This window comes from Bactrocera oleae, chromosome 5 (assembly GCF_042242935.1).
Source record: "Bactrocera oleae isolate idBacOlea1 chromosome 5, idBacOlea1, whole genome shotgun sequence".
Taxonomy (NCBI): domain Eukaryota; kingdom Metazoa; phylum Arthropoda; class Insecta; order Diptera; family Tephritidae; genus Bactrocera; species Bactrocera oleae.
Window position 1 is genome coordinate 70,774,105 of NC_091539.1, and position 24,924 is coordinate 70,799,028.

The 24,924-nt window shown below is 34.0% G+C and overlaps 1 protein-coding gene across 3 annotated transcripts in view; it reads right to left on the minus strand.

Moving 5' to 3' along the window:
* Nucleotides 1–20,524, minus strand: part of Mnr (Membrane-bound Notch regulator) — a 57,396-nt gene extending 36,872 nt beyond the window's left edge. Inside the window, exons 1-3 of one of the 3 annotated variants that reach the window (XM_070110524.1) lie at nucleotides 20,350–20,524; nucleotides 18,897–18,975; nucleotides 1,098–1,152 (exon numbers count right to left, since the gene is read on the minus strand). The gene's annotated coding sequence lies outside the window, so the exon portion shown is untranslated. The remainder of the gene's footprint in view (nucleotides 1–1,097; nucleotides 1,153–18,896; nucleotides 18,976–20,349) is intronic. The other 2 variants (XM_014247051.3, XM_036365506.2) reach the window with 2 other exon arrangements.
* Nucleotides 20,525–24,924: the final 4,400 nt, after the last annotated feature.

The window sequence follows — 24,924 nt, forward strand, 5'->3', positions numbered from 1 at the left end:
GCGGTCTAAGCGGTTTCACTGCTCACACATGAACTTATGTATTTGTGTGTGTGTGTGTGTGAGTATGTGTATCCAAGTGTGTTGTTGGTTCTTTATGAAGCCCACCTATTCAAATGAATGCTTTCACCGCATTCTCTAACAGCCTTAAAAGCTGCATTTATGCCACTGTGCTTGCTTACATGTGTGTGTGTGTGTGTGCACTTGTACAAAGCGTGCAACCAGCTAAACGCTGTTGATTCTACGGCATTCATTTGCTTGCTCTACCCGACACAAATGCGGAAACGTTTGTTTGCTCTTCTTCTGTAGTGAAAACATGCACTGCTTGGGTGTGTGTGGTGCGCCTATGCATATGCAATAAATTGTTGTAAATTAATTTATTCAACTTCTAAATGAATTGCTTTTTTGCAGCGTCTCTTGGTGTTGTTGCAGCTGGAAGTTGTTCATGTGTGCCCACATGCACACACACACATATGTGTATATGTAAATTTCCACTTGTATAGACATGCTCGTATAAAAGAGCAATATGTTGATGTAATAAATATGCAAATTGACAAAAGTCGGTGTCGTTCGGTTAGGCTCGGCTGGCGGCCAAGGAGCGCGGTGTGGTGATACGAGGTGATTTGCATGTTGCAGCAGCTGTTGCCTTAAAGCAGTCGGGCAAAATATACTTTAATTGCCAGTGTGATTTTCTCGTGCAGTTCTCAGTTATTTAGTGCAACAAATACAAAATAAAGCTTATTTAGTACTCATAGGCACATCATCTTTCAAAACGGTACTTCATTGTTGCAATATTTAGTGTTGATATCAATTATCAGCTCTTCACAGCATGCGACTTGAGCATTTTAAATTGAGATATCTGAAATTTAATTAAATTTTACAAAAGCCGATTGCTTGTCAAAATTGAAATGTTGACTTATCCTGCATAAATGGCTATGACAAGCTCTTTCTATGAATGTGTCACTTAAAATTGCTTATATTTATACAATTTTTGATCAAATTTATAATTACTTTTATATATTGTTTCAAAATTTGCTTTTAATGAATTTAAATAGCTTATAGACGTTAATGCTTTAATAAATTTATTAAAATTCACTTACGTCAACTAAGTATTCGGTTGTCAATATTTTTCAGCGAGTCAGCTAATGTTTTAAGCTGCAAGAAAATAATTTGTTATTGCTAAAAATTATATAAATATTTTGTTACAACATTTGTCTAAAAAGTTTTGCAGTATATTATATTTGTAGTGTTTTTAGACCTTTTTTTTTAAAACACTTGAAAGTTGCGTATGCCACACGTATACGCAATAGAAAAAATTGTGAAAATTTTGACTGGTGTTAAAAAGTACTAAAACATGTGAGGGATCTAACAAAATATATTTTAGTGGGCATTTTCTACAAGGCTCTCACCAAAGGTTTGAGTTCAAGCTTAAAATAAAATTTCTCGAAGCTAAACAAAGAAAAGTCCCAACATGCAGGACTTAATACAACTTTACCTTTTTCGATTTCTGACCCCAAATATGTGAAAGGACGGACTGTAGTCGTAAAAAGCTTTATCATGGAGTATATTTCATTTAAAAGTTGGACATGAATTTGTTTACCGTATTTTAAGAATACTGGGATTGCTTTGTGAAAACGATAGTGCGGATTATGATCTTCGCTAATTTATTTTATATTTACCTAATATTTTTTCTCTAATTTAAACATTGATTTTTAGAAACTTCTTTTTCAATTATGTTTTATTTCCTCATATAAAATTCCAGCTATATTATGCAAAATAGTTGTACTGTGCGCTAAAGAAGAACTCATTTTTACTAGTCTAACATTCAGAAAATACTAATAAAAATTCAGAAAATTATACTCTACTTTCGAATTGAAATTTTATTAAATTTCTGTGCAACATGTTGCGAGAGTGTCGTGAGTGTTTGTGAAATTATACAAGTGTAGCATGAAAAAATTATTATTAATTCGTTTATTTCTTTTTTTATGACAGTTCATATATGTTTTATTATCACATGAATCAACAATAATTTCTTGCTAGCGGCGCGTCGCAATCGCAATCTAACCTCATATTTCGACACAAAGTTTATGGCATTAATATTTTCACGCCACTTTCACCGCAGCACAACCACACATACGGCCAACCAGTGGCACGAAGCATTTACTACAGAGTTTTTTATCCAATTCATAAATATTGCAGTATTTGTTGGCATTGTTGGCCTTTCTCCAGTCCCGCTGGTGCTGCGCTCGTTCTCGGCGTGATTGCCCCCAACAATATTGCCACAGTGTTGATTTTTGCACTGTTCTACTCCACTTTCGATTCCGTTGGGATTGCCACTCAGCCCAGTTGCCTCACACGCCCTACTCGCTCCACCCATGCACCGCAGTTGTGCTGTTGGCACGCCACGTCAATGGCGAGGCGACGGCCAGCAGCGCTTAACAAATACAAATACAATAATAACTAGCAATGACTAAAACAATGGTCAATTGGTGGCGTTCACCACTTATGCGCTTGCTGCTCTCATTATTCCGTGTAGCGCCTGCCACAACAACAAGAGCACAAGCACCGTCGGTTTTTGTCGCCACTTTTACCATAGTTCTGTCTAAGCGTATTCTTTGTCATTCGCTTGATCCTCGCTCTAATGGCCGCTTTCGTAACAGAAACAGACGGCAAATGAAAAAGGCAACAACAAAACAAGTTAAAGAAAAAAACAAAAAAGGAATGAAATAGCGTAATGAATAGTCATGGCGGCAGAAATGAATTTATTGTTTTTATCGTCGCGCAATTTCCAATCCCTCGGCTTTCCCCTGCCCCGACTGTCGCGCACTCGAAAGTGATGTCACCTTTGCCAAGGGCGCACAAGTGGTCAGTAACACTAAGAACTGTAAAATGCCGAAGTGGCGGTGGGGCGAAGCGCATACTGTGTTCTCAAAGAATTGCATGTGAAAGAGAAGTGCTGGAAACAGAAAAGCCATTTGCTAACTGGGGAAAGGATGATTTAATTGAGGTTGCGAGGTTGTGACGTATTCAGAAATTGATAAATGCGTTCTTGGAATGTAGCGACGTGGCAATAAGACTTTTATTTAAAATAAATGGTTTATAACAAGCCAACTCTTAAAATCATAAAAGCGATGAGATTTTAATTTGAACCCTTCAATCAGTTATGGAAAAGGCATGAAAAAAAAAGATGTATTACTTATATTTGAGGCGATTTGGCAAGTTTAGTTAGATTCTACAAACGATCTTCTCTATAATAAGAAGAATACATATGGTCCGAAATATATAAATCGGAGATGATGAGGAGTTAAAGCATAGAAAGTCAGGTATAGATATTGTATTCCGACATTTACTATATAAAGCTGAGATTGCTGTACACGAAGAGAGATGTTGAGGACGAGGACACTTGTTCTAAATTTTAGCTATTCGAGCCACTTGTTGTAATTGTACCTAAATTTTAAATTAGATTTTTTTCGAAAATTAGATCAAATTCTGAGGACAACGACATTTCCATCAATTCAACACTAAATAAAATTTCTTTTGGGCACATGTGTTATACATGTATGTAAAATAATTTTTATACCCTGAATAGCGTAATTTAAGTTCGCCACTAAGTCTGTAAAATCCACAAGGAAACGGTAGACCTTATAAAGTATATATATAAATGATCAGCGTGACACTTTAGACACGTCCGTAAATTCGCAAATTGGTCCATCAGTCTTTCTGCTATTAAACTGAAATTTTGTACACGTCCTTTTCTTTTCAAAAAGCTGCTCATTTGTCGAAACCGTCGATACCGAACGATACAAACTGAACGATCAAAATTATGTACTTCTAAGCCCACTTGTTAATTTTGTGAAAACTATTATAGCTTCGTGCAGTTAACGTTTTTTCTTGTTTATCAGGTTTTCAACCAACTCAAGTCCACTGTGCCCGTTGCCATTGACAACGTTCAGTCAACCGTAAGCCACAAAAAAAAGTTTTAATTATTTTGCATGCGAACAATTTGCCATGCAATTTGACTTTGCACTATAATCGCAATAATAACAACAACAAAAACAATAGTTGTAACAACAATAACAGCACAATAACCAGTAAGTCAAAACAATGGAGGCGCCAATGTAAAACAAAAGTGGAAACTGTGATGAAGATAACAATTTTGCTGCAACTATGCGCTCGTTGTTGTTGCTGCTGTTGTTGTTACACTTTCCGTTGGAAAGTTTCGCCTTGCACTGCGGTTATGCCACAACAATTCCACCAATACAGTGGACAACTGCCAGGAAACAGAAATTGTTGGCAACACTTAACACGCCAAGCGCCATCAGCAAGCGGTCATCGATGAAGGCAACAACAAGGTAAGCACAAGGAACACACTTTGGTGGGGGTGAGGCAGAGCGCGAGGATATGACAAATGCAGCACATATGAAAGTTAAGAGAGGGTTGGCGGCCTTTCGAAGGGGAGGGGGTGAATGTAAATTGTTGCCGCCACACCACTCAGGCGAACAACAACAAACACATACATATGTACATATAAATATATACAGTACAAACACGTACTAAGTTGTATTTGTTTGTGCTTTTGCCACAACGATCTGGGTTATTGGAACAGGAAGGTGAGACCAACTAATATGCAAAGCAACAACAACAAAGCAGAGCAAAACAAAGCAGCAAAGCTTAGTGAAACGGGCAATCGGTTGCTGGCTATTGAAAATCTCTTCAATTTGACTGTGAATATTCATTTGTTGGTGTTAGTGTTCACAAACACACACACACACAAACATGCAGGTTGTGATTTCAAAACTTTGAATGCACAACTTTTTGCAATGCAAATAACTAATTTTTCAAGCGCCGGCCAGGGATTTATTAGCAAGTGCAATGCATCCCTGTCGCCAATTTGATTTTTCCACCGGCAAATCATTCATTCATTTATTCACACAAATTTGCATGGAAATCACCGCTTTATTGTCCGCGAAAGCGAAAGCTCAAATTACACCCACACAAGCGTGCCGCTTAATAGCGCAGCGCTTGCGCAATAAAGTTGTGAAGGCAAAGTGTGTCGGATACAGAAAATAAATAATAATTTTGCCACTTTTGGCGTTTTGATAAATTTCATTTTTCAATATGAGTCAGCAACATGTGTGCACCTGTCAGAAGCGACGGCTGCTGCTGACACACCGCGCATAAGCATTTGCATTCACAAACGATGTAAGGAATGCTCTGCTAAATTTTGCTCTCATTACGCTCGAACGTAGTAGCCATTGCCTTTTATGACAAAACAATTAAATATTTTTGTTAGAAAATAGTAAATGTCTACTTATTTTCACTTTTCCTTCAACAGGTGTTAGATTGTAAAACAAAAACTCTTAGTTTTTAATATACATACATATATTATTTTAATTATCACCAAAACTTAAGAAGATTCATTTAGATTATATCTTTTCTTTTTGTTATCATTGCTAATGCTCACTCTCTGTGCTTTTACAAATTGTAATTAATTCACTCAGAGTAAGTAAAGGCAGTTGTGAGCACTTTATAAAACATACTGTATTAGACAAATATAAGAGTGCGGAGAGCACACTGCGGCTCAACGCGACTCTCTACTCAACGCAAAAATTGATCGCTTTATAAACTGCGCAGCGTTGTTTGCGTATAACTGTAGTTTCGTATGCGGAATTTTTCATAAGTGGATTTACATACAAATATACACATATGTGGACAGACATATTTCTACCTATTATAGTGAAATTGAACTGAATACAAATATGCTCCTAAATCAATGTAAAAATGCAATTATATTCTCCGATTTGGCCGGAAGACCTTGAAATTCGCAAATGTAAGCATACATACATATATACATATATGCTTCTATATACTTATATGTGTATGTATATATTTTTAATTTTATATAAACGTTTTACAGTGCAAATAAGCTGACATATAATATACTTGGATATACTCGTATAAATGGTGCGTATTAACGGGATTTCGATAGTATGTATATACACGAATATATATATAACATATTAACTTACTTGTATGTGCTCATTCGTAATGAAACCAGTTTCTGTTGAAGTACGAACAGACGTTTCGTGGGACTTGTGATTTCCCAGCTGTTCATGACGACTTCTGTGTTTATTAAATGTTAATGCGGGTTTAAGTTTGTCTATATACTAGGTATATTTTCGCTCGAACTTAACTTTTTACATCGAAATCGGACTTTCGAGGAAATTTAAACTTAAACTTATCAAATTTCCTCTAAAGTGTCTAATAACAAACAAAAAATTCATTTTCAATAATTTAAAAACTTAAAGTGCACTAAACTAACGAACATTGTCAGTTTTACAACAACTAGTAGTTAGCTGCTTAAGCGGTGTTCTTCTGAATAGATTCTTAAACTCTAAACACAAGCATACCACCAACTAATTCCGTTCATTATCTAAAAACTGTTGATCAAAATCGAAAAACTTAATACCATTTCAGCTGAACAAATAGTTTTACGACACTCTTTCTTTATTTTCTCATGTTTGGGTTGGCAACAATCGCCACCGAAGGTAAGCAAGCTTAGTGTTAAATTCACCGCTTTTCATTGAAAAAAAATTTAAAACCAAATTTCGAAAAATTATTTTGTAATGACAACTTTTACCTAAGAAATTATCTATAACATCTTTGTTACTAATGTTTTCCCAGAAATTTTATATTTCTGCCGCGGAAACTATTGAATCAATCGATACAAATTTTTTAATGTGAGAACAACAATCTCTATTGTACATAGGTCGGAAAGAGCAGACAGATGACGCTGAAGTAGAAATTTCTCTAAAAATCGTACAATATTTACAGCTCGATTTAAGTACAGAATATATACTAGCCAAATTGTGATTTTTTATACGATTGGTATTTTCATTGGATTCTTAACTATTTAGTTTGCATTGATATGTATTGAATTGTCTTGAAGTAACTTGAGCTTGATGGCAGAGTTGAAAGTGCCCTTTGCTTTGAATATTGGGTTCTACGGTATTGAAATGAGGGAAGTTATCGAATACATTTCATTAGCTCAATGCTTAGTAAAGAAAACCCTAATTTGTGTTCAGTCGAAAGTTTTCACTAAAAACTTGTTAAATATTAATATATTAGGGTGGAGCGAAATTTTTTTTTTTTTTACTTAGCCTAAGTCTAAAATTTGTAGATTATAAAGAAAGAAAATTTTTGGAAAAAAAAATTTAACATCTGGAGACGGCCCACTCAGTTTTAAAGTAAATTTCGAGTTACATTTATATAAAAATTACCGAATTTGACGGTTTTTGACTCCAAATTTATTTAAACGCTTAGGAAAACATGTTGTCGTTTAAGACTTTTTTTAAAACTCTAATAATGACCACAAACAATTTTTTGAAGTTGATAACTTTTAATTGGCTAGAAAGAGGACTCTCTACAGCTTCTAGAACACTTTTCAAAAATTTAATTTTGTTTTTCTTATTTGTTTTGTGAAATAAGACTTCACTTGAAGTATTTTCATTTGCCACTGTGTTACCAAGCAAAAGACATAATACATGCAACCTCAATTGGTTCTATAGTGTAGTTTAAACGACAGAAAGAAAGCATTGACTGCCATACTTCTACCAACGAAAATCAGGCTTCATATCAACGCCGCATTTACAAAGTTTTTAATTTATATCGGAATTATGAGCTTGATTAAATACTTTTAAAAGAATAATGTATTTAGTAAAGGTGACATAGGAAATAAATTTTAAGGTTTATAAGATCATATCTCATGCATAACATCGCCAGCAAGTGCTAACTCCAAAAAATTCTCTTATAAGTATCAATACTTAATTAACTAACGCACAAAATACATCTACCTCATAAAGATGCCTAAAAGATTTACAGCTTTAGCCGCCAGATGAGCTTTTCCTCTTCATCTTCATCTCAAAACGTTTTCTAAGTTTCTAAGTATGATTTACTACGCATCGCGACGAATTTCAGCCGTCAAGAGTGATGATTAGTTAGATTAATTTTATTGCTTCGCTAATGATGACAGCATTGATCTCCATAATAAAGCTATAAGCACAAGCACACACACACATACACACTAAAATTTACATAGAACTCAATGCGAAGTAGTTCACAACGAATCAACGATTGTCAGGCAAGCACGCTCCCCTCCCTTCACTCATTCACCACATTTGCCATTCTGCGCAGTGTGCGTCATTTGCAATGAACCCAGCCGCTGGCAGTGCCCCATCCACTTTTGACAGACGCTGGAGCAGAACAAATTGTGATGATAGCGATTATGCTTGAGTGATAAGCGTGTTGCATAGTCGACAATGTTGTTGTTGTGCCTTTTGTTATTGCTATTGCTCCTGTGCCTATTATTGTGTTATTTTCCGGCGTATTTTTCATATTTTTTTCTTTTTTCAAAATATGATTTATAAATGACAAATTGGCAAGCAGCAGCATTGCCTTCATACCGTTAAACATATGTGCCAATACAGACACATGTACATATACACACACTCCCGCGCAGTTCGACTAATGTGATGAAGTGTAAATGGCGGAAAATGCCCGCGTTGTCATTTGTATGGCACTGTGTCATACCAAATGCGGGGCAGGGTGCGGGCGCGAGGTGTTTTGGATTTCAATTCATATGCAAATACAAAGCGATCCGACAGAGAAAATGAAAATTTAATGCGCAACGTAATTTTGTATGCTTTTCATTCGAGTTTTTCACTACTGTGTGCGGGTGTATGAGTTATTTTATATGTGTTTATTATAACAGATCAAAGCGGCTCATAAATTATAACTTTTTTCAGGTATTTGAGATGGAATTTTGAAATGCTCTTAATGGGATTTCAACATTTTTTTATGCATATATATGGTCTTTGGGGTTATTTTTATGAAAAACTCACTTGCGCTGAATAGGATTATTTGAATGAATGATTATATTCTTAAATTATGTTATGCGTGAAATTTATAAAAAATAAATTAAACTCTCGACATTGCTTTCAATAAAGAATCTCCAAATTATATTTGTTTGCATGAAACTCTTAAAATAATCCAGCTGATAACTAACTAAATGGGTTTTAACAATAGTCAGTGCAGCAACCCCATACATGCATATATTTTTCCGCTCCAAAAATTCTACAACATGCAACTAATGAATTAAAAACGCCGCTTCTGCCGTGAGAGTTCCACATTCCGTTATTACGAGCGTGCCATTTAATTTGTAGCACCTAGCGACTCTTTCCCGCTTGTCACTTTAATTTGGCAGTCGCTGTCAATTCGAATCACATGTCGCTCGATTCGCTGGCACAGCTGATATCGATCTCTGAAAACTGCCGCCACGCACCCACACAGATGCATTAATATAGATATGTACTCTATATAACAGTACATACTTGTATATATGTACTTATATCTTTTCACACACACAGCATCCGTTGCCTTCGGAAGGTTAATGAGGTCTCGCCACTAATGGGGCTCGGCTGTGTGGCGGCGTGACGGCGCGTCGTCGTCGTCGTTGAAAAAATAGCGGAATGTCAATGTCGCTGTCTGGTGGAAATGACACTTTCCAACCATTTATTCACCGCTTTTCAGCGCAGTCGAGAGAGGAAATGTGCAGGGAAATGGCGGCAAATGCGCGCTACGTTTGCGACCAATTTTATCGTTTGCCAATCTTGTAAATGTCGTAAATGAGCGAATGTTTTTTTTATGTTTCATTTTATGGGTGGAAAAATATTTTTTATTAGAGTTGAATTTTTTTGTTGTGTGGTTTTCTGGTATTAAATATTTCTATGTTTTTATTTCATGTGATAACTAGTTGTTTGTATTCAATACAGTGTAAGAAGTGCTCAACAGATGAATACATGCAAATTTCGGCATGATATGTATCTTGCCCGGAATGGGTACACCTTGGTTAAAGTTTTTGTCTGGCCAACACATGCTAGAACATTAAAAAAAAATTTTTCTAATCGGAAGCTTTAAACCACTTTCTAACAGAGATAATATCCAGTGTTTTTCTAGGCATTATGGTCAACCAAAATCATTTTGAGGATCATATCTATGCGTTTGTCCGTAACAGCTCCGTTTTCACGTACCAGAAGCGTCTTCGGTAATCATTTGGCTTGTAATCTATTTAGCTAAGTAATATTAATATAATAACAACATATATTTAAAATCATATACCTATATACTTATATACTATATATTTGCCTGTCCCTATATTCATTTGATGCGTTTTAAATTAAACTCGCTCTAAGTAACGGCATTCGCAAAATGCGATAAGCATTTCAAAATAATTTCAATAAAAACATACATGATTTTGACCCACAAGAAAGATTATCAGCGAGCTACTGATTATTTGTAACAATATTGATATTTTCCAAAATGTAATATTCAGAAGATTTAAAATATATTCTTCTGTTTTAAATAACTTTTGTATTAATTTCTGTAAAATTTAAAGAGAGGCACAAAATATATTGAAACTAAAAAATTGCATGAGAGAGTGAACGTCATTCACGTAGCGAAAGCGGTAGTCATTGGTTATCTCTCTGAGAATGTTTGCTTGCAGGTTACTAGTCCGATGTTAGTTATGTAAAGTATCAGCCGTAGTTTAAAAAAAACTTCTTGATCTTGCTGAGCTGTCGTTCTAACTCAAGCCTACATTAAAGAGGATCAGTTTGGTTTTTTAGAGAATTCGAAAACCGATTAGAATTTTACAAGGAAATGTTCGTCTCTTATCGGTATATTAATTAAAAAAAAAAATTTTATTTATTTAAATAATTTTTTTTGTTTTTTTTACAGAAATAAGCACCACTAAATATACATACATACACTCACTGGGATAACGTCGCAACATTTGAAGCTTTTTTTTTGTATTTCTTTGAAATTGTTGAAAATTGCTCAAAGTCAATGTCCAGCATTGAAATATGTATAATTGAACTTGAAAGGCTAACACGTTTCTCGACTTTTAATGAAATCAATTTATGAATTTTTTTGTGTGCATGTGTGCCTAATTTGTTGCATATTTGAGAACAGTAGGTTACTCAAAGAAAAATTCGCTTGCGTGCTGGCGTGCTTTTGTTTGTATGTATCTAATAAATAATTGTTTGCTTATAATATATATAATATGTATATAAAAAATGTACGCTGAAAAAATTCTTTGTAAAGCATTCCTAAGCGAACTTATTTGCACAAATAGTTAGAATACAAACACACACATATTTACTTTTTTCGCATTGTTATACTTTAAATGAGTCACTATAATTTTTTAAGTAATTAAATTGCAATGGCTTTGAGCAATAAGAGAAAAATTTATTTTAGACTGAGTGTGTTTTTATCTAACGAGAAATAAACAATTCTTCTACACATACCTAGGAGTATGTATATATGCCTTCTTTGATCATATAAAAATTTAGCTTATATTTTAGTGTGTTCGTTTTGGTTTTTTTATCGCAACGACAGACTGCCTAAAATTGTAACGTGATCAAATAATTTTCTGTTATTTTTGCGGAACTGTGCATATAGGTATAATATACATATATATATGTATATATACAGACTTGTGTGAATATTTAGCTTTGCATTAAGTGATTATATTTTTGTTTGATCATTTTTGTCTTTCTCATAATTTCTTAAGTAGTTTTTGAATGAAAAATATATATGTATGTGTATACAACATATTTATCTCACATATCTTAATTGTTTACTAGAATTGTTTAACATGTGCAAACTAAAACATTATGCATATGTAGTGTGTTTTACTTAATAATGCATCAATATATATACGAGTAGATACGATTATGACAAATTATTAGAAATGGCTCTTTTCTATAGAAAATAATATATTGACAGTTGATTAGTTTACATTCTTATAAAATTTTAAGAAGCCTTGGATAATAGCGGAGCCCTCACGAAGCCTTCTCATAAGCTTTATAATTCCGTTGATTAATGAAGATGTATTGTATATAACGGAATGAAAAGCCAAACTTTCAGTATTTGCTGTCTGTTTGGAACTGGTTTTTGTTTGAGGAGCTAAAAAATTAAAAACTTATTCCAACTTTTATTAAAAAGGTTTTTGCTTAGAAGTCGCTAAAAATTAATAAACTGAGAGTAAATAAACAAAATGTCTATAGAGTTTAAAGATGATTTAGTGTTGCTATATAAATCTATAAAAATCAAGCACTCAAGTTGTATACCTTAAGGTTACATTAAAAAAGAACTTGTCACAAAAATATTGGTGCGAATTACTATTTTCAGCACTGATTGGGCATAAAAATGTTTTTGAGGCTAAGTCAATGCCCACCTATCAATTGTAGTCCACGTGTAAATATTAGCATATTTTTCATAAAATTTTCGGCGATTTGCATTTCCCGGCCGGGGCAACATGTTTCAGAAAAATATATTTCCTGTTGGTGCGAAACTGCTATCGAACCCAAATCAACCTGCTTTGATTCCAAATAACTCAATTTATGTTACAATTTTATTGAAACATATCAAATGGATCTCTCATTTCATTGCTTCTTGTTCTAATTCGAAAGTATCTCCGGCTGTGTTCTGTAGAAGGGTCGAATAAATGTCGAATAAAAGAGTTCACAGAATATTTTTTAAATTTTCAAGTTATTCCCCTAAAGTTAAACAATTAGCTTGGAAGTTAGCTCTAACGGCTTTAAACTAAAAGTATTGAAACTAGTTTTATGCGCTGAGCATCTTGTTGCACAGAATGTGGACTAAATGCTAAACACCCCTTTTTTCTTAATCCGACTATTTTTTTTATACGACGAAAAATAGAAATATGCAGATTAACTCTCAATGGCAAGTAGAGGCCTTAGCTTTAACTGAATGTGATTGAAAGAATATCCTCATTCTGTGAAGAATCCGGCTGCTTAATTTACTACCACAGTAAAATTAAAAAGAAATATATCGCTTCACTCACTTATGTCTATTAAAAATTTATGCATTAATAAGAAATGAAAAATTTGCAATTCATTCTCGTATTTTGAAAGTGGAAAATGTTTTCTGAGGTAAAGAGAATTTTTTGGTACAAATACTATGTCACTTATTCACACACACACACACATGCGATGCCATGCAAATCTTTCCAAATGACTAATTTCTAAACAATTTTTGGGCATTTTGTATTTCTTCTGCCGGCATTCGGTCGCTTTTATTCGGACTACCATAAATGCAGCAAAGTAACTGAAGAGAAGTTTCCTACGCACACATGCGCTCACGCACATGCATGTGAGTGATTAAACGTATGCATAAACGAGACTCTGATTATAGATAGCCTGTTTACATATAGGCAAACATGCTCGCAAATAAAAACACACAAACACACACACATAAGTGTAAGTGTGTGGCGGTGAGTGCACGTAGCAGAGTCATCGTCGCATTCATCGCATCACAATGCGGGCTCTGGCATTTACGGGGCATTTCGAACAGTCAACATTGACTGCCGGCCAGTGTGCACTCAGGCCAGCCGAAGCCACAATACCAAATAAAGCAGCAGCAATATTTGGCTACCACAACCACAATAGCAACAACAAGTGTACACTTGCAGCAAAAAAGTTGTGAGTCAGCAAGTGCTGAGATTGTGATAGCTCAGGCTTATCAAAAGGAAAGCAAATATTTTGTATTCTTTTTGCTGTACTTTCTTGCATTCACACAAATACCCGCTGAGCTGGACATTTGAGGCATTTATTTGCCAAATGTATATTCGTGCGTAAGCGAGATGTCTCGGTATTGTGTGTTCCGGCCTGTGTGTTCATTGTGCGTTGAATGTAGCCAAAGGGATGTGTTGTTGTGGGACCCGCTGGGCGGCACGTGCTTAGCCATTAGAAAATATTGGAGTTGATAAGCGTTTTTATGGCTGTGCGAACATGCCTTTTTTATGCATATTCCTCTCTTTATGGCCTCAACTCAAAAAAGTGTGAAGCTACAATGACAGCGTTTTGGCAAAATGCAAAAATATGAGCTTGAAATTTGCCCAAATGGCCCATTTGGTATTAAACTCACATATTTGTCTGCGAAATTATGTTGTGTTTAAGTTTACTTTTGTAACTTTTTCCATCCTTTCAACAATTCTGCCACGTGGCACGCTCTTGCCCTCCTTTTCCACACTTGCGCCTAAAAGCTCACTACATTAAAAACCTAAAGACTGTCAAGCATCCTTTTGCGCACATCATTTCCGATTTGGTTAGAGAAAAAAATTATCGAGTTGCATCCACAGTATTTGCCACAACATGCTAGCAGAACCAACCGATAGCAATTCTTCACCGCTGTCCGCGCAGCTCGTTGCGGCGCACAACTCATGCAGCCACACATCCTTCAGCCATTATTTGTGTCCTTGTGGTCACAACAAACAGTGACAGACAACACACATACATGCAATCGTGTTTATTCATATACCAACAAATATATGCATGTATGTGTGTGTGTGTGTGTGCTTGCGTTATTGTCCTTTTCTGCTCTCCACTTTAATGTAATACAGCGCAAGTCAACCGCAGCAACTGCCTTGCACTCGCACATTCACGTGTGTGCTCTCGACAGTGTGTCCTTCAACCTTTTATTGTCTTTCTATGTCACTTCCGTAAGCTGCCTCGCACTTTGGCCGCTCGGCCGGGGTTGCCAGCGTGCGCTTTTGTTGCACTTTTCTTGGCTTGCATTACTTACCGCAGACCAAAATACATTCTGCTTTGTTTACGTTGCCGTTTTTTGTTGCTATTTTACACAGGTTTGTATTATACTCGCATATGTATATATGTGGTAGTATATATGCATGTATTTGTGCGTTTATATAACTCTGCTGTTGACTGAAGCGGCCGTTTGTCTTTCGCTGCCGTTCTTCTGTTTTATCTCATTTTCTAGTCTTATTCATCCATTCGCCGAGTAATGTACGCGTTGTTGTTGTCAACCTGCGTTGCACTCCGCATTTTAGTCCTTCGAAAACACAAGTTGACATCGTTTATAAATTCAGACGTGTGCGACAATACCATTTTATTGCGAAATGCACTATTTGAGAGCGAAGATTTTTTTCTGTCTTTACGAATTTAAAAATATACAAGAATATATTGGAAAAAATAAAATAAAATAAAATATTAAGGATCTATACAAAATAAGATTTACTAAACAAGTTAAACTCAAACTCAGTCAGATTTATAGAATATTTATATTCTTGATATTCATTAAACAGCAGAGAGAAATGGTAGTACAGTGTGATGAATTAAAATAAATTTTACCTAAAATTTCAAGTTCGAAAACTAAAATTTCAGATTAACTACAAGGTGGGCCACCCCAAAAATAACTGTACTTTATATTTAGATCAAACAACATAAAGCACTAAAAAGATAAATGCATCCTCTTTCAAACGCACTTAACTTTATGCAAACCGAATGACAGATGGTAAAGTAACAGATATTTCAATAGAAGAAAACGTGTGCAAATGTTACTAAACAAAAATGGAACAAAGAGCAAATATAAATTTTTGTGTTAAACCTGAAAAAAAAAAATCATTGGAACATGATTGTATGACTCGTTCTCAAGTTTATATGGAGTTTACACGATTTAAAAATGATCATGAGGATTTATATGACGACCACAGGTCAGATCGTTCAGAAGCTAGTAATCGTGCTGTATTGATCTATCACCATGTGACTATTTTCTATTTCCAAAACTGAATACCAACATGAAAGCATCATTTAATTGTGTTATCATCGCCCTTCAGCCAGCTGAAAATCAGTTTAGGATATTTTTATAGAAGTTCTTATTACAAGAAAGTATTTTCATGTACATATATAAGCTCCATATAGACCATAAAACAATTTTTATGTTTTTTTTCTGATATTTGTGAGAGCAATGTAATTGTTGTACATTTTGGAGACTATCCCTGTATAAATTGTAAATCGACCATATTTGGATAAATATATTCAACAAGACCTATATAAATCTTTAAGCTTTAATCTTAATTTAACCAGAGTTCCGATCCTTAAAAAATTGTAAATCTATTTTACATTGATGGTATTGGAGATTAAAATGTTCGTCCAATAATTAAATTTTATTAGGGTTGCCATGTGCTAGGTCTGTCGAGCTGTTAATAACACAATAAAATACACAAGATGTTTTTTAAGAAGCTTTAATGACCGACCAATGAGCAGCTTCTTTGGAGGAAAAGGATTTGTGCAAAATCAGAGAGATATCTCAAACCCTAAGGGATTAGTTCGCGTGTATATACGTTAATCATTTATATACATACCAAGCTTTATATACCCTGTTAATGGTATAAAAATGTGACTTTTTCTACATTTTGAATTATATCCAATAACAAACAAAATTGAGCACTAAAATGCTTAAAAGTTTAAATTTAAATTTTAAAATAAAGTAAATAGTTGGATTGACGAATAATTTCACAAACATTAACTTAATGTTAACATCAGTATTTTTTTAAAATTAACACATGTGTCTCAATTCAGCATTTTTCTTCACTTTATGCTTAGATCAACCGTTTAGTTCTACAATAACCACATTGAAGTTTAAACATTGGAAACAGTTTCAGTTTTTTCACAAGATTAATTACCATTAATTACCATAAATATTAATTTCTAAATTTTTTAAATGGTGGTATTTTAACTTTTGATTGTAGAAAATTACAATTTTATTCAGCTTGACTTAAAAAATTTGCTTAAAGCGTTTCAGTAAACTTCGGTTATGCACGTTTTAATGAAGCAATAGGTGCCACTTAACTCATGGTCAACCTATTAGTCACCTTAAATAAGCATTATGTGGTGAATAGTTCTTAGTACTTTAATTATAAAAATTATATTGTGTAAGCACAAGCGCTTACAGCTGGTTTATTCTCATTACAGAAGTCGAAGTTACTTGTTAGTGAAATGCATTTCTATTTACTGTTAAGTTATTGCCTTCACTCACTTAGAAATTCTTAATTTAAACTTCCGTTAAAAGCATAAACAAACTGTATACTAATAATATATGTAATATAATATATGTTTGTATGTCTAAATGTGAGCTAGTTGCCTGTCTTGTTGAAGGTTTAACTCATTTTTGACAGCTTAGTTGAAACAAACAAACATCAACTGTAATAATTTCAGTTATATATATATATATATTAACATACATAGATACAAGTGCATGTATAATATATAATATATAAGCATTATCATACTAGTCACAATTACATATTAAGTAGCTAAGCGAATCGCAGTTCTGGCGATAATGACTTTGTTTTGAATTTGTTTTGGAATAATAATGAGCTTTTAATCGTCCACAATTCTGTTGCTTGTATGTGTTTGTGCGTCGAAGTAAATGCATACATATTTATGTATAAGATTAGTTGGTTTCTATAATTATAAATACTCGTATCATTTGATTCTTACAATTAAAAAACGGGTTTATTAAACGATCTTCTCATTTAAGGAACTTAGAAAGTAAAGTTTTACACTAAACCTATAATTAAACAAATTTGAGCGGCATATTTATAAAAACCTTTTTCAAATGTAAAATACTTCACGATCACCAATTATGGCAAATTTTTCCTGAAAAAAATATTTCAAACGTAATTTATAGTTGTTGTTAATTACGTAATACATTGCATTTCAATTTATTTGTAATTGCCTTTCAAACCCACCAGACGAGTGCACTCAAATAATTGCTTTGATTTTTTTCGCTATAAATCATTTATAAATAAATTGTGAATATTTCTAAATTACGTTTTCAATTTGGATTTATTAGTACCGCTGAAAATAAATTGATTTTGTGTAAAACAAGATTTCCGACATTTGATTTTACAATAGTTTATACTCTGAGAATAATTTAAGGCGACTTTATTTAATTAAAGAATTGTTGTATATTTTGTTTTTAATGTTTATATTTTAAAATATATTTATTATTAAAGATATTTATTTCTAATGAATAAATAATTTGAAGCGAAGGCATTTATGAACGGTTTTCCGGATAAAAATAGACCACCGCTGCTGCAATGATTGCGGCCTTCGCCGCGGTTGAAAATAAAAATACTAAAAGGGATGATTAATCTGTAAGGTGTTGCCCATACAATGATCTTAACAAAGTGGCAGACTTATAAAAATATTTTTGTTCAAAAAATAGTTGATTTTTGGCCCGCCAAAACTGCATTTTTCTTTCAACCGAAAACTGGTAGGTTACTGTACAGCAAAAAAATCAAAGCGATCGAAACGTTTCCTTACAACTGCAGCCAATTTGAAAAATGTAGTTTTGAGATAAATGTGTTTAAAGGTAAAATGATAGAGCTGATTGAACTTAATGGCCACACTTTAGAAGCTTATAACTCAAAATAAATATATTGAATATTCATATCAAATTTTGGCATGTTATTAATATCTTTTAAAATGTATAGACTACGAAAATATGCAAAACAAAAAATATTTTTTTGGAATTTTGAACTAATTTCACTTAAGTATCGACATCTAAAAATATCCAGCTATAGATCTTAATCTATGAACTGATTGTTAACACAGGCGGTATATCAGTAATTGAGAGACTAATATTAAGAAGGGAATCACGATTGTCATATAAAGTGGAATGAGACTTAAAGTCCAGGCGAAAACAACACAGTGATTCACATCATTCTTAATTAGTTTTATATGCTTTGAAGATTAGGCTCAAAGGCCTTTGATGCTCTGGAAGGAACATTATTTTAATTTCAGGAAAGAATACACATACTTAAAATTAAACTAGGCACTAGATTAACCCAAAAAAGTGTAACGTTTATAAACTTAAGACGAACAGTATAAAGGGGAAGCTTCGATTACATAGAACAAAGAGAGAAATGTATACCTTCTTTAAGAAAGCTTGATACGTCCTAACTTAACCTAACCTATATTAAGCTACAAACAACGTCAAGAAAAAGAACTCACCTTTAAAGTACGTAGCTATAACTTCAGCCAGTTTACGCAAACTTGTTTTTAGTAGCCGAATTTACACAAATCGCGATTTCTGTTATTAAAAAAGAATAAAAATCATTACGTTTAACTCGTTGAACACTCATGTTATCATAATAATGAAATTGAGTACTAAAAAATGCAAAGCGAAATGTTATCGGCGGCGTTTTGTACTAAGTCACTGGTCAGCTGTTAAAAAAAAACGCTAATTTTGGTTGCACCGAAGCTATAGCTTCACAAAACTGCGCAAAACTGCTTACAAGAACTTGATTTTTATCAGTCAGTTTGTATGGCAGCTATATGCTATAGTGATCTGATCTGAACATATTCTTTGGAACTGGCATCATTGCCTTCGACAATAATCCACGCTAAACTTCTTGAAGATATATGTATGAATATATAAATATTTCATAGCGCTCTCGATATTTTCTTTGGGATTCGTGGTAAAGTTAATATGCCCTGTTCAGGGTATAAAAATTAGCAAAAAAAATTTTTGCATAAAAATGATTACGTTATCTATACTTGTTTAAAAAAAAATTATTTGTATTTATTTTTATTGAATTAAAATTAATGTATAACAAGCAGTTGCACACTCATTTTGTCAAAAATATATTTTTTATTTTAATATTTATTAAAGTTTTAATAAGATTTTGTGATGCCTTATTTCTTAAATTTTAAATTTTCACCGCAACTAAGTCATGGAATTAGTACTCTTGCGTATGAACGTATGCATAATTGCGTCTTCCGCGTAATGAACGCCACCCACTTAACGCCAATTGAAAACGATAGCAGCGACGCGATTCGTAATTGAAGCCAATAAAGGTGTATAGCGGAGCTTACGAGAAGCAATAACAGCAGCAACCAGCAACTGCAGTAAAAGTGACGCAGCAATAACAATAATAGTTTGCACTTTTAAGTACACGGAACAATTACGCGCTGCTAATAAAGAAAACAACAACAAAGGAAATACAAGCGAATTGATTGTTTTCGAACTTTCTGTAAATAAACGCGAAAAGATGGATTCTCGATCCGACTCAGCGCCTCAAGTTGCTACAGCCGTAACAAAGAAGCTTATTCGATCGCAGTTTCAAATGTTGATTTCACTGATCACACGTACATACATATAGGTCTTTGTATATGTATAGTTTGATAAATGGGATTTTTTACGTAGCCGCTGAACACATGAGCGGTCACACATCTCCGCTTTTGATTATATTCGCACATTTAATTTGTTGCTTTGTTTTATGATGTTTTCACAGTCATTTTGAACGTGTTCATTGTTTCGCTGCGTTTTCTCGTATATAATTTTCAAATAATCCATCAACTTTTTACTCCATCGAAAATAATTCTTTATTTTACACTCTTTGAACACACGCACACAAAAAACTTTATGTATATGCTAATTTAGTGAATAAATATTAACGCTTACGTCTTTGTATTTGACGCTGATTTCACAAATGGGCTTAGTAAAGAGCCCGACACGAATGCACTGTTCGCTTTGGTTGTCCGCGCCACGTACGTTTCACGGCGACGAGCGCTCCAAAAATGCCACTTCACACAGCAAACAGCAAACGACTGCGAGCTGCCACAGCCACCGACTGACTCTGCTACTGCCAATGGCTTGTGGCGAGCGTTCGCTCTCTTTGGCGTCGAATAGCTTGTGCTCCCAGTACAACGTTTGCTCTGTTGATTTGAGAGATGCAGTGCTACCAGATTTTGCTTCAATTTATTTATAATTTTTTACACTGGTTATTTACCTGAGCACTCGCTGAGCTCAATAGTCGTTTTCCACAAATCTCTATTTACATTCTGTACACTATCCGTGCTCTGTATTAGTAACAGTTTTTCCTCTATTCCACAACACCAGTAACAGAGAATGTTAATGGTAACATTAAGCAGCACTGTAAAACTTATGGCGTGCAAATGAGCGGCAAATAATCACATGCGTCGTGTATGACTGTTATTTATGTTAGCCGCGTGATTTTCAATGCCACAGGCACTTGCAAACACAAGCAGAGAGTATTTTAAATAATTTGTACCGCAGTTTTATGTAGCGCGGTTAACAGTGTTCTGTTAGATTTGACAGTTAATGCCAGCATTTGCAATGTGGGAAATAAAATGTTCTCTGTTGTGCGGAGTAAAAAACATTTGTCAGTGTATTTTATATATTTGCTCCGTAAATTTTTATCACGTCTCAGAATTGTCTACATTTTGAAATTGTAGTAAATCAAATATTTATTTATAAAAGCTTAACAGTAGACCGTTGGAAAATGATAACATTATATCAGTGGACATTTCCACATAAAATTACAATTCAAATTATTCAACCATATTATGTAGATATATATACGCAGTATTAAAATTATTTTTCTTGGCAAAGCTCTTACTTAGGTTACAATATCGTACATACATTTTATTTATGAACACAGCACTGCGACACAAATGTTACATGGCTCCTCTCATTTGTTACGCCTCATTTTAAAATATTGCTGCGGTAAATGTCAATTTCTTGTGCCTTGAAAGGTAGCCAATTGCCAAAAATGAACAGTACACAAAAACAAAAAAAAAAATGAGGAATCTTCTTTAGCGAGCTGACTTTGCGATGCCTTTAAGTGTGGAGAAAAAGCTGCATCTGTCAACACAAGTGCAAATCTACTGGAAGGTTTACTTTAGTTTGAAATGTATATATTTAGAATACAATCGACTCTTAAATTAAAAAAAATTTTAAATATTAAAATACAACTTTGCAACTTAACATATGTTAAGAAGCTTTGAAGAATAATCGCTTCTTTAATGAGGTGTTCGAATACTCTCTTGTAACTTTTTGTTGCATTTTCAAGTACGTTTTTTTCGGCAAAAGGGCAGCAGGCAATTTAATATTAATTAACTTAAGCCTTAATTTATTGAAAAGAAGCAACATTTCCATAGTCCACAGATTTTAATCAGTTTTTGCTTACAAATATTTTATACTGTGCACTTTCTTTCACTTTCCTCACTTTTGAACTGAGCGCCTAAGTCAACAGAAAATTCAAATGAATTCTTAAATTGAAAAACTAGCGTTTTAAGTGTCAGTGTTTAGAGCGTATAGTCAGCAAATAAATTTGATAAGTTTGTCGTCAGTTACGAGCTGGAATCTTCTCCAGATTATTGTCACTTTCACTGAGTATACTAAATAAATTTTAATCTCGTATATTGCGTCAGTCAGTATCTACTTGCACCCAAACGCAACACTTCCACTTTCCGCTGACTTTCTTTGCCTAATTTATTTGTTACTTAAATACCTTCTTTATTTTAATGCCAAACACAAATAATCATAAAAACAACATAAACATTGACACTTTCGTCCTACACAAACAACAAGAAAGGCAAAATACTGGACCAAAGACAAATCTCAGATAGGACATTAGAGAATTAACGCAAGTAAATCTACGTCTATGCCATTGCGTAGACCCTTGAGGCCACCCAAACACAAACATACATACACACACATAATTGTATAACTACAACAAATTGGGCATGGTTATGTGAATGGGTGTGCTCGAAAGGCCAAACGGCAGACCAAAAGGCGACATTCAAACTAATAAATGACCGACGCTGGAAAAGACAACGCCATAAGCTAAATGAAATGTCACCCGGATATAGCATGATAGTGAGATTATGATACTCTTGAGAGCAGTTTGTGTGTTCATCATAAAAGTGAGTTCGTTGATAAGTATGTGCGTGCGTTATATGGGCATGTGGGAGAATTAACTCTTGTAATATAATATATACTTAATACCTAGTTAATAATACTATGCAATATTGTATACAAGTACATTTATGATGGCCTTTATAAAATGTGTATGTAATATGTGCTTGCTGTGCTTATTAGTCGGTTTCTGCTGAGTGAAGAATATGAGGTTAGATCATGAGTACATTTCTATGTAAAGTTAAACCTTAACATAAGTCGAATTTTACAGAATTTTCAAGTTCTTTCGAAGAAATCAAGTTAACAGAGTTCAACACCCCAGAAAAAATTTAAAGCGACTACGCTCGACGTCAAAACACATATTTTTGAATTAATTATGTTTCCATTTCTTTCTAGAGGAAGCTTGGAGAATGTCGGTATTTTAGTTATCCTGATAGAATGTCTACTGTGACTTTGCTTTAAAATTGTATGTACAATACAAACAAGGAGCAAACGAAATAAAATAAATTTAAATAAATATTTACTTGAGCTAAAAATCAGTCACTTTTGACTTATAAACTTTCGTTTGTAACCCGTCAAAACTTCCCAAAAATCTTCCAAAAATAAATCCGTTCAAAATAATTGCTTTTACACAACGTTTTAGCGTTTCCTTTTTGAATAAATAGCATAATGACGATACAAACAAACAATGTGTTGAAATGCGTGGCAGCACAATGCGGATCACTCGGCAACATACAGCTAAAAATCGCAGTGAGTAACGGGAAAATGTGTCAGCTGCAGCTGTGTTGGTGCTGATGGTGTGTGCGGTTGCGGCAAGCCGCTTTCGTAGCATACTTTTTTGCGTGCATATTTGATATCAGCTGGTGCCGCTGCTGCTGTTGGAGCTGGCAAAAAGCCGCACGCTGCCGCGCGCCATGTATGTTTCGCTGTATTTGTGTGCGCGTTTTATGCAATTTATTTCTTTTGTAGTTCATATTTAGTAAGTTTTTTGTGCGAATATTTTGGCATGCGCCTCTAAGTATGTCACATCCGCTTATAGTGGAGGCTTCACCATGTTCGTCATCATGTTCGCGAATGGCAAGCGTTAGTTCTCGCTTCCGCTAACTGAACTAATTACATTTTTAATTAAGTTTCTAATACTCTTAGGCTTGGCATGAAAGTGTTGGCTGTTTTTTTTTTTCGAAAAACTTCATAAATAGTATAAAAGGCTTTTGTCGACTTTAATATTTATTTGACAAATAAAATTGAAATTGCTTGTGATTTTTGTGAAAACATAATGAGGGATTATTATTTGTATACAAAAGGGATAATGTTAGAGATATATTAAATTTCCAATAGGTGGGCCATAGTCGTATTATTACCAAAAGCCGATTCAGCTCATATTGGAGGATCATAGTGCAGCATCGTTCTAAGTGTTTCAAAAATATATATTTGTCTCGATACTTTGTATATGCAAAATTTCTTCAAGAAGTGACTCCGAAAGTCAATTAAATAAACTGTCAACCTGCAGAAAATCTCTTCGCTTTTTCTCTGCCTTTAATTACTTATTGCAGTATAAGCTATGAACAGTACAAACCCTGGTCTTATCTAACACCAATTACATTTAATATGCAATCCTAAAGCAGAACCAGAGAACAAACTTTGCCCTTACGCTCCACATTTCCTTTGAATATACAATTTAATGTCTCTTACTTATGTTGTGTATTATCTAAACTTATGTTATCTTACACCCTTCTCCGCTTACAGAGCTTTCACCGCGTTGCAGTAGTTCTCTAAACTTCACTTCATAAAATGTATTACTATGTGTTACTTCAGTTCTTTCATTGTCTGCAGAGGAGTATTGGCGAGTAAGTGTGCGCTAGAGGTCACTGAATTTTCAAGTTCCCTGTTTACAACCAACAGCAGTCACGTAGTTTCCTGTTTTGATTGCCTGCCTACGGTTCACTGGCTTGCTACAACTGTAGATTGAAGGTACGCTTACCTACCGCTGGTGCTCTCTGCGTCGACTTGCATAGAGAACTTGTAAGCACATAAATATACTATAAACATACTCAGCCAAGCAGTCGCTCTCTGAGCGGTAAATAAAATGCAATATGTGTAAATATCAAATTTATGTGAAAACTTTCTAGTATAATGGTTTAATGAAGGTAACAGTTAAATGGTTCTATGAATAAGCTCTTCAAATATTGCAATTAGAAATAAAATTGTATTTGAAATATTTTTATAAATTTTGAAATTAACTCAGTGTTTAAGTGGTGACAGCTTTGTAAATTTCAGAAAAAGGTAATATTATATAATATTATATATATTGAGCAT